The sequence below is a fragment of the Amblyomma americanum genome, chromosome 1 (assembly GCF_052857255.1).
Source record: "Amblyomma americanum isolate KBUSLIRL-KWMA chromosome 1, ASM5285725v1, whole genome shotgun sequence".
In the NCBI taxonomy this organism is placed as follows: domain Eukaryota; kingdom Metazoa; phylum Arthropoda; class Arachnida; order Ixodida; family Ixodidae; genus Amblyomma; species Amblyomma americanum.
Window position 1 is genome coordinate 501,614,581 of NC_135497.1, and position 9,038 is coordinate 501,623,618.

At 43.8% G+C, this 9,038-nt stretch overlaps 1 long non-coding RNA gene across 1 annotated transcript; it reads right to left on the bottom strand.

The window, feature by feature from the left end:
* Positions 1 to 1,256: 1,256 nt before the first annotated feature.
* On the bottom strand, positions 1,257 to 8,819 carry LOC144116129 (uncharacterized). The gene is made up of 3 exons (XR_013311752.1): positions 8,762 to 8,819; positions 7,182 to 7,347; positions 1,257 to 1,342 (listed from the first exon to the last, which is right to left on the bottom strand). It is a non-coding gene; the product is annotated as an uncharacterized LOC144116129 (long non-coding RNA).
* Between the last annotated feature and the right edge of the window lie 219 nt (positions 8,820 to 9,038).

A 9,038-nucleotide genomic window follows, 5' to 3' on the forward strand; every position in this document is an offset into this window, starting at 1 on the left:
TCCAATCGTCTCGAGAAACGGAATGTAATGCCCTTTGAAACGAGGTGGAAATCCACCATGGTAGGCTACACGTGCACGCACAAAGCCAAGCTGACCTATCGCCGCCTAGCGCCATCTATCAGAGAAATTACGGTGCACGTGTACCCATTGCCGAGTTACATTCCTCAAGATACCTAAAAAACGGAATTTGCTCCTTTGGGGGGTCAAGGTGGGCCTAGAGTTCGGCTTGCGGTGCGATATGGTAACACTTCAATTACTAATTGCATGTATACAGTGTTTATCGATCATTTAATTGGGGTTTTCTTTCTATCCTACAACCCATAGAGTTTTATTTGCCTATCAGATTCGGTATACAACTGTCCCCAGATGGGTGCCAGTTGTCGGAGCAGAACGAATGTATACATGTATAGCGGTCCCGTAGCAAGACAGTTTTCCTACCTGCTTTAGGATATTTTTTGGTAAAGCATGAAAAAGAGATGAGAGGAAACAACCAATTTTAATGGCCGCCATCTTAGATTCGAGAAAGGAAAACTATGCCGCCAATTCACCCCCTGACTTCATACTCATATATTTGCAACTCTATCCACCATATTGCACCATGACGTCACCATTAGCATGCAGCAGGTGGTTGTTTCTATCACGCTATTGGAGATGGCGCTACAGGTCTCAATGCGAGAAGAGCTGTTTTCTAGTTGCAGCAACAGATAGTGCTTTGATCTTACAGTGGTAGGAGAGCTCATGAATTCTCGAAACGTGATGACTCGTTTCTGCCACAGATGACGGTGTGATCATGAGTGGTAGCAGACCCCACGAAATCTCGAAACCTGATGAGTGAAAGCTAACGCTCTTAAAAAATGGCAATGGTTTCACTTGGCAAAGCCAGGAATTAAGCGAAAAGCAAGCAGGCTTGCTAAGCGTCTGATGCTTGTCCACGGCAGCTCCGCTACAAGCTCGTGACAGCCGTTCTATATATAACCACACAACCACGTGGCTATGTCGTGGTATCACGTGGACTTACGCCGCCACCCTAATAGGTTGCCATCACATGCTTCACATCCTCCATCGGACTTTCTTAAAGTCAACCGTCAACCCAAAGATCACCCATTGCCAGAGGTCAACTCAAGCTTAGAGGTCAGCGCAACTAAGGTTCTAGCAGCGATCAGAAATTGTAAATAACATGTTTTAACTTTTAAAACGAGTACAAACTTACCTTTCCTTTGCTTTGTTGATGCATCTTTGTCGACGTTCCCGTAGCGCTTCTTGATGTCTTCAGGGAGTTTACGCCATGTTTCGTCCGAGAAGTATGCAGGCTTCCAGCTATAGTATCCTTTGGTGGTCATTTCTGCTAACAATATAAATAGAAAAGGAATAGCATTGATAAATGTCGCACATAAGTTTAAGTATTAATATACATTTAAAAAAATACGCGCTCAATGTGTTTCTGATGATAAGCCATGCTACTGCTTCCTGGCATCTACAGCTTCTCAGTCAACAGTGAAGCGACGCTGCTGCAGTGAATCAGGGTAGAGTCCGAGCGGGAGTCTCTATTGAATATCCAAGCAAATGCAGCATCGCTCGCATGGCACACGCCGTTGCTTATATATCGCCATGCACGACCAAATGCTTTAAAGGACACAAGCTCACATGACAGTTCCCGCAATGAAGTCGACAGCACCACGGTAAGGAGTTCCCTCAGGAGAGGAGGTTACGAATGGAGGCAAGTCCTTTTAATCGCGGGCACCTGCGTCTACTCTGTGAACGTTTCACAAAAAAGTATTCAAGAATGATGCGCCACAATATTTGCCAAAATAAAAAATCATCCACAGCTTAGGAGGTATGTCCTGAAAACGCTGGCACCGTCATCTTTCAAGTGGCTGCTGTCGACACACAAAAATGTGGAGCGTAAATGGCGTGAGTTGGATCAAGCTGCAATTATGTAAATTTCAGGGATAAAGTACACCCTCTATGCACTGTTTACAGCTAAGGAAGCTCTATTTTGATGCATGAAGTGTAGATTGTTATAAATGAACAGGCCTCGTGGAGAAAATAGTAATTCTAGACCTAGCTATTCTGAAAATTCGGACTTTCACGGACGCTACAAAAGTTCCTGTACAGAGAATAAAAGCAGAATCAATATGCTCTATATTTTTGACAAAGGTTGTACTGGTATCGGCACCACATTGCCACCGTTAAGTCTCCGCCGCTTGCCCGCACACGCGCGGTTTCTTTTGCATTTCGCCCATTAGATTAAATACATTTCAAACCTGATGTTCGTCTTATTCGGCTCGAGCGACGATACCCTAGATCTCCCTATAGAAACCAAGTGTAGCCTCTTACGTACCTAATGTGTGGTGCATGTCTGTAACTTCCCTTATAAACTTGTTCTGAACACAACCAAGGGAGGAGAAACGAAAAGGACAATAGAAACAAGTCTCCCGCGTTTGCCACACGCCGCGAGCTACCGGGAGCAGATTTTCCGAGAAGCAGACAAAGCGTTGATGTCGATGTGTTCAATGGATATTAATGTCAGTAGATATCATGGAGATAACAGTACCGCTGGATCGTGATGACATGTATTAATAGATGCGTACCTGTGCAAAGAGGCTCAGAAGGAGATTTCGCAGCAATAGCTATTAGCGCCAATTCTCTCATTTCGTGGCATGTGGAAGTGTCCGCATAACAAGACATGAAATCATTTACAAAGCGGCAATAGTGTTAGAGGCGCGACAGACGCCATCTGCAAAGATATAAACGCAAGCTTTAACTACCCATCGTATAATGTTATCGACATGCTTTGACGCTCCTCTTGTCCGAAAATATATAGTGAGTAAACCGGGAAATCAATGAGCGCCAGAATAAATGGTCACCGAGCACACAGAAAGGAGCCTACAGAAAGCAAAGGCGGAACAATTTATTCATCATCATCATCAGCCTGACTACACCGACTGCAGCACAAAGACCTCTCCCATGTCTCTTCAATTATCCCTGCCATTTACCAGCTGCATCCACTCTTTGCATGCAACATTCTTTATCTCATTCGCCAACCTTACCTTCTACCACCCCTGCTATACTTAGTTTCTCTTCGAATTCACTCCGTTACCCTTAAGGACCGGCGGGTATCTTCCCTTTGCCTTACATGCCCTGCCCAAGCCCATTTCTTGCTGCCTATTTCGACTAGGATGTCATTAACTCGCGTTTGTTCCCTCACGCACTCTGCCTGCCTTCGGTATCTTACTGTTACAACTGTCAATTTTCATTCCATGGCTCGCTGCATCAGCCTTAAGTTAAGCTGAAACCTTTTCATTAGCCACTACGTTTCTGCCCTGTACGTGAGTACCAGTAATATGCAGTTGCTGTACACTTTTCTCTTGAGGGATATTGGTAAACTCCCATTCCTGATCTGGAAGAACCTGCCATATGCACTCTGCCCCATCCTTATCCTTCTAGTTATTTCCCTCTCATGATCCGGATCAGCTGTCACTAACTGCCCTCAGTAGACGTATTCCTTTACCACCTCATGCCCCTCGCTGCCAATTGTGAACTCTTGTTTCCTTGCTAGACTGTTGACATTACTTTGGTTTTCTGCATGTTAATTTTTAGACCCAGCATTCTGCTCTGCCTGTCTAACTCATTTGTCATGATTTCCAGTTCACCTCCTCAGTGACTCAACAAGGCAATATCATAAGGGAATCACAGATTGTTTACGTATTCTTCATTACCTCGTATTCCCAACTGTTCCCAGCTCAGGCTTCCAATACCTCCTGTAAACAGGCGGTGAATATAAATGGCGAGATGCGTCTCCTTGCCTGATGCCTTTCCTTATTGGAATTTTATTGCTCACTTTATGCATGACTATGGTAGCTATGCAGCAGCTATATATATATATCTTCCAGTATTTTGACTTAAGGCTCTTGTACACACTGATTACACAATGCCTGTATGACTGCTGAGGTTTCCAGTTAGTCGAATGCTTTCTCGTAATCAATGAAGGCTATATATAGATTGTGGTTATATTATGCTCATTTCTCTATCAATTGATTAATAGTGTTAAGATAAGCGATTGTGGAAAGTCCTTAACGAAAAGCTGCCAGACACTTTGGTTGATTAAAGTCTAAGGTTGCCCTTTCTCTATTAGCGATTACCTTAGTAAATACCTTGTAGGCAACGAATAGTAAGCTGATTGCTCTGTAACTTTTCAAGTCCTTGGTGCCTCCTTTCTTGTGAATTAAGATGTTTGCATTCTTCCAAGCTACTGGTACGGCCGAGGTCATATAGCGTTGTGTATACAGGGTAGCTAGTTTTTCAAGCACCACCACCCCTCCGTCCTTCAACCGATCTGCTTTTACCTGATCCTCTCCACCTGGTTTTCTCTTTTTCATTGCTCCTAAGGCTTTCTTTACCTTCTGTTTCGTTTATGGCGGGATGACGCATAGCTGTGTGCTACTGCCTCACTCATTAACGTTCTGATTACATTGACTACTGTACAGATATGTGCAGAACCCCTCGGCTAGTTTAACTATTTTATACATATTCCTAATTACATTGCCCCACTTGTCTCTAACGCATACAACTGGTTTTTACCTATGCCTAGCTGCATCTTCACTGCTTTTAGGCTACCTCTGTTATTTAAAGCATGCTCTATTCTCTCTATAATAAACTTCCCTATGTCGGCTGCCTTGCACTTATTTATAAACTTCTATAAATCTGCCAGTCCTATTCGTCGGTAGGGTTAGACACCCCGATGCGTTGAAATTTCTTAATCTGATCTTTCGTGACTTGAGGAAGTTTGCCGGTATCCTGTCGAACTGTCCTACCGCCTACTTCAACTGCGCACTCCATAATGATAGATGTCTGATCAGATTTTCGTTTATTGCATGAACATCAATATCGTATATATATATATATATATACAATCAACGCGGCCACAAGTTCGGTGAGCTTAAACTGTTGGTTCATTAATCAGCCTTTAAATCTGCAAGGGACAAAAAGTAGAGAGAGGCATTCCTAATCCACAACTTTATTACATTACAACGAGCAAGGATTAACATACCGAGAGGAAACTTAGATCTCTCGTGTATTATGGCACTGGTAATTTTTTAAACAGATCTTGAACATCGTTAGAGTATTTACAAGCACTTGGTACCTCAGCTTTATCGTTCCTTTAACCCCACCTTTCCAGCCGGCTCCTCCCAATGCTCAATCAATGACAATTTTTTTCTCTACATTTCTTCAATTCATTTTCAACTTGTGCCCTGCTTCTCTTCACATCATTTCACAGAGACACTCGGCTCTGGCATTCCTTACAGCATTCTATAAATCTGTTTCCAAGTTTTTATTCTTGCTTCATTTTATTCCATATTAAGGTCTTTCATTCAGCCCTGCAGGCTAATCCCTTATCTGAGTTTTTCAGGTCAATGCAGCCAGGCATACAAAGCCCCCTGATGCAGCCAGACACACACCCTATCAATCCTACACTCTCTATCCCTCCACGCTCCAAACCACAGGATTCCTTTTTCGTGAGCTGTGCTTTTCCTTTCTACATTTTTGCAGGTCACCTGGTTAACAACTTGAGTAGCCATCAGGCCTGGACAAGATTAACCCTCCCCATCCTAACGCCATTCCCACTTCATGCCTTCCTCCCCCTCCAGATTCCTTCCTCCTCAAAGTAACGACCTTAATTAAACCCCTCCTGTGATCAACGCTTTGCCCTGACGAACACAAGTCATCATGTCTTAATGTTCGCAAGCATCCTGAGGTTTTCCATCTTTTGTTCGCTTTGTAATTATCAAGAACCACCTGACCAACCTCTTGCTACCGAATCATCAGGCCAACTCTTATAAAGGGTACACGAGAATAGGCCATATTCACACTATCTATTAGGTGGCAAGGAAATGCGCTGAATATAACATAACTCTATGCATAGCCCTCATGATTATGAGAAAACATTTACCTCAGTGGAAACTTTGTCAACATGCAGGCACGGTAGAATCATATCTTAGCCTTACGTGAAAGTAATTAAATATATCATAAACAATTTCTCAGCTGCCACAGTCATACTAAAAGTCAGCTATATAATTCCACTAAGAAAGGGTGTCAGGCAAGGAGGCATGATCTCGCCAATACTATTCACTGGCCATCCACAGAAAGTATACCGAGGCCTGGATTGGGAACAGTTGGGAATAAGAGTTAATTGACAATACCTAAGTAATGTGCGAGATGCTGATGACATTACCTTGCTAAGTCTCCAAGGAGAGAAAATGCAATGCATGGTCAACAAGTTAGACAGGCAAACCAGAAGAGTGGGTCTAAAATTAACGCGCAGAAAACTAAGCGATGTTCAACAGTCTTGCAAGGGAACAGCAGTTCCCAGTTGGTAGCAAGGTGGTGGAAGTGAATATGTTTACTTAGGGCCAATAGTGACTGCTGATAAGGACCATGAGAGGGAAATAACGAGTAGAATAATCATCAGCTCTAACAGATACGGCAGGATCTCTGAGAACAGGAATGGCCATTTACAAATTGCCCTCAGGAGAAATGTATACAACACCTGTATCTTGTCGGTACTCACCTATGGGGAAGATACGTGGAGGCTAACGAAAAGGGTGCAGCATAAGTTAATGACAACGCTGCAAGCCATGGAAAGAGAAATGATAAGTGCAACGTTAAGAGACCGGAAGCGCGCAGCGGTTGAGGAAATAAAAGTTGGTTACTGAAATCCTAGTCGAAATCAATGGGACGAAACGGTCTTGGCAGGACTTGTCATACGAAGGCAAGACAACCGCTGGTGCTTAAGGGTAGCGGAGTGCATTCCAAGAGAAGGCAAGTGCAGGGGAGTGGAAGAAATTTAGGTGGGCGGATGAGATCAATAAGTTTGCCGGGATGCTGTGGTCGCAGCTGGCACAGGAGAGTGTTAATTGGAGAGATGTGGGCGAGGCCTTTACCCTGCAGTGTTCGTGGTCTGGCTGATGATGATCATGAGGCGTAAAGACGGGTTCAGAGAATAGTGGCGGAATTAAGATGGAAAAACTGCACTTCTTTAGCAACTGATTTGCGAAGGAACTGCATCGCATATGGCTCGGCTATTTCCGGATGCAGCTATCGAGCGTCTCATAGATAGACTGTATTGTAATCACTACATGCTTATCCGTACAATCCAGAGTCACTAAGGCGATTGCCCTCACCTTCCTTCTCGCGCGATTGCCGTGGGCATGGCGCCTCTTGCTCTTCATTGGTGCTGCTTGTTCCGGGAGCCACACGCTGGACTGTAGAAAATCTACTAGTGGAAGTTCCCGGTACGTTACTGGTCCAGCTGTTCGGGGCGCCTTGGGATGCCTGATATAACGGCACCTGCAGAAAAACATCCGAAAATTATCGCAATCTGTTTTCTTCCAAGGTACATAGATACCCAGTGCTGAAAGCTCAACGCGCACAGGGTGGTACAGAATATTGCAGGCCCAGAGTAACAAGGACATTTTGCACATTTGTTATTCTAGGCGGTACTTTCTGAACGTTGCTCGGGGTTTTCCGTGGAAGCCAATATTTACTCAAATAATCGAGCAGGCGATTTCGCGCAGGTGCTTAAAATAAATGCAGAGAGGAATAACTGGTCCCGCTTGCTATCTAGTGTTCGAATTCCTTATAAGCGTTATTCTCGTCAATCGGAAGTTACACAGCCGTTACTATTCACGCTGTTTTTGTATAACAGCGCTGCGAAAGTGTATTTGTAACTACTCGGAGACCGCTATCTTGAAGTCCTCCTATTCTTGATTACAGCGGGTCATTGGACAATCAGCTTGAATCTAGCAGCGCTACGAGTCGAAGTCACCTTAGATGGTGCGCACAAATGGTAATACACAAAAGGAGAGTAGGATGAGGACGTCGTACAACGCTTTTAAATGATCAAAAGGTAGTCTTAGGCTTTATATGCCCAGCATTTTTGCACAAAAGTTTCGAATATTCAAATAATCACCCCTGCTGTTACGGAAATATTTTCGGTAATGTTCTATTCTTCTGAAGAGCACAAGATCTTTCGTTTATTATTTCTCCATCCATCCCAACGCAGCATTTAAGAATGCCATTAAATATCGATGTGAAACAATTTTGACGACAGCAAAAAACGTTAATAGCGAGATCAGCAGGTATACGACTGTAATAGCTAAATCATTTACTAATGACAAAACTGGTTTCAAGAAATCTTCGTTAAAAATGCTTCTGTATAGAATTGTTGGCCATGATTCACTTTGCACCAAATATATGCACCAGCATGCGGTGGCGTAGTAGTCATGCTTGCCAGTTATGGGCGTTTTCTGGGCGAATTGGATTGTGCTCGCATTGACAGCTTCAGAAACGATCCCATAGGCCCGGAAACACACGCTCCTTACATAACGTGCCCATTTCTATTTACCAGATCAATATAACTACAATCTGCAGTCAGCAGGAAATGCCCGCAACTTGAATTTACGATGTAATCACTACACATCACGACCATTTCGAGCACTGAGAGTGAATCGCATGGCTTCCACCCTCGCTCTAATGAAACCTGGACAAGTTGTGTTCGTATTTCAAATCAGGCGAAATGAAAAGTGCGCCAATACTCAAAGTTTCGTACTGCGCGAAAGAAAAGTTGGTTACCGTTCATCCACCTTGACGCTTCAATAGCGACTGTGCAGTTTTTGCAGAAAAAGAAACTATTAAATTCTGGACTTCATGTTTATAAGAGCAGTGCATAGATTTCCATAACAGAGTGGAATGTGGCCCTCACCTGTGTGGCCTTCGGTCCGACAATAGGAGGCAGTTGTTCGCCTGTAACGTAGATTCCTGGAACAAAGTAACAGTGCAGATGAGTCCAGAGCGTTGCAGACAGTGCGACTCTATTACGAACATGTGCAATGTTTCCGCCTGCGCAATACACTTGTCGCGAGCCACGTTAGAAGTGCCTCTCTCCAACTCCGCTCGGCCTCGGCCAGCCCAATTATTTTTTTTTACAATGGCAAAAGAGGCTTCAGAATAAAATAGGTGAAACCTGGCTGCCGGTACCT